Source organism: Pinus tabuliformis, chromosome 9, assembly GCF_031772625.1.
Source record: "Pinus tabuliformis cultivar Carrire ecotype Pingquan chromosome 9, CPIR1, whole genome shotgun sequence".
In the NCBI taxonomy this organism is placed as follows: domain Eukaryota; kingdom Viridiplantae; phylum Streptophyta; class Pinopsida; order Pinales; family Pinaceae; genus Pinus; species Pinus tabuliformis.
Genome location: NC_142307.1, coordinates 873,166,227 through 873,168,909, shown reverse-complemented (window position 1 = coordinate 873,168,909; position 2,683 = coordinate 873,166,227).

The following is a 2,683-nucleotide window of genomic DNA, read 5'->3' as shown; positions in this document are numbered from 1 at the left end:
TTAACCCTAATATTAGAATTAATAAAAATAAAAATGGCACATGGTATTGACCCATGGTATTCACCAAAATGGCACATGGTATTGACCCATGGTATTTACCTGGAATGTAGCCTATTTAAATGGGGGAATTAAACCAGCATGTAGTCTATGCTAAGATTCACTAGGACTTTACAAAGTTTTATTATTTAGTGAAAGACTCGCCAAGATCTTACAAGATTTTAAAATTGAGTAAAATATTCGCCATGCCTGGTGAGAGATTCGCCAAAAAATTATATATACATATTATATTATTGATAAAATTGCCTTCCATTTTTCCTATATACCATGGAGATTCGCCCATTTATTATATTTATAAATTTAGGGGGGGTTCTTAAAATTTTCCCTGTACATACTTCATATAAACTGATATCCATTTCAGCATCATTTTCCATTGCTTCATTATTTTATGTGAGATCCATAATAACTAAAGTAAAATGATATTGAAAGTTCTCGATAGTGTTGTAGACAAAAAATCTCCAGCTTGGAATGGAGAATGGATTTATATATCCGGAGATGAAGTGGGAACTGCCTTTTTCAAAAAGAAAAAATGAACTCTCTTTTCATTAAAAAGATAATTGTCATTTACTTATGTTTTCTTCACATATGTCCATCCCACAAAAACACATTCTCAAAAAAAAAAAAAAATTGTAATACCACGATCCATCTATACCACCTGACAGACATAAATACCACTGATATAATCAAATCTCAAACTAAGAATGATCCCTAGCATATACCAAAAATGGAAATGAATTAAACTAATCTACGCAATCAGGTCTACCCCAATACAACACAAAATGGACAATTATATCAGGAGAGACAACATTTAGATTTCAATATACCCATCCCTTTGAAATGTGTCACCAAAAAGAAACATTGCAACATCTCTTGCCTGACACTTGGCTGCATCTTTATTTTGAAAATATATCAACGCCTATATTATGGTCTTGGAATATGTGTGTGACATAAATCCTTTAGAATGACATGATCAATGACCTGATCCCATGCATCCAATGTGAAAGAGTTGGAACCTATAAAGAAAATATTTGATTTTCCCACTCAATGATCACCTTGGAATCTCTAAATACATCTATTTCGACAATGTCCAACCACTTGGCACAATAGAGGATACCCCACAGCTCAAGTAACTCCACTCTCATATTAGTACCACAATCATTGCACCATTTAAACTTATAGAAATATCCAGGCCTCATGAAAATTAGCATTCGACTGCCACATGATAACACCCCATCCAAAAAACAAGTCGCGAATCTGTTCCAAATGTCCTTCAAACTAAAGCGTATTTTTTATATATTTTTTGTGACAAGGCCATTCTCCATAAAACAAGTAGAGCTCTTAATGTTGGTATCCCTCACATCCTGCGGAACTTCGTAAAAATTCTTAGCATTTCTAGCTTTCCAAATGTTGTCTATATGTCCCATTTTCGCAAAGATTTTTCTACATTTCTAACAACACAAGTAGAGGAGATGGTACTTGGAGGATGCATGTCCATATGTCTAGCAGGTCATAATTCTGCAGACATAAAAGAGCAAAGTGGCGTAGGACACATTCTCATCACATGCTAACTATGTTTAAAGAGATTATCAAGAAATTAATATATATTTTTAATTAACTATTATGTTTGTCTATATTAATTATATAGATAGGGTTGGTCTATATTGTAATTCGAATTCGTGAATTTCCAATCTTTAAAATATAATAGACTAGCACAACCACATTAATAAATGTGGTTGATGTACACTGATAAGACTATCTCAACCACATTAATTCTCATATAAAATTTTGGACTGGACAATTGAAAATAATAATAATAACTTAGTACAAATTCTATTAAGTAAATCATTTTATTTTATGTTGTAAAACAGTCTAATACATAAACATAAATGGGAGATATCTTTACAAATTAAAAACTAAACAATCATACAAATTATAAATTGTTAAGCCATTATTATGATTTTTCTATGTTTCTTATGTTTCTTTAAAACTTAAATTAGTATTTTCCTTTTATTGTTTTCATATCAAAATAAAATATGAAAATATTTTTCTGTTAGTGCAAATTGACCAAGCCCATTACCGGTAAATATATACCAACTTTTGGTCTTTCACCCTACAAAATTACAAAACGAAAAGTTCCAAGGTAAAATCTTGGATTCTCCACCTGAATGTTACCATACACGATTAATCTAAATAGGTCTATAATGTTCTAAGATATTAAAAAATTAAACAAACTCCGCAAACAACTCTTCTTCCATTATCAGTTTCGACTAGCCCTGATCCTAAAACTTGGTGCATATAATTTTCTCGCAACTTTATATATTTGAATAATTGAATGCCTACAACCTAGATCTTGTTTGTCTGTCCCCGGTTCAATACCCAGTCCAATCAGATCATATATAACTTGAAAAATGGCTCACAATGTCAAAACTGTAATAAATCACTTCAATGAAATAGTAATATGTTTAATATGAAACCCTAGTTACAACCCATGGAACCCTAATTACCAGGTTCCACTTCGTTCATCGTCGAGGGAAAATCAGATTCCCTGTCAATGTTCACACCAACTTTAATTCAATTTACAGGCTTGCTACAACCTATGAACCCTAATTAGCAACTTCCACTTCAC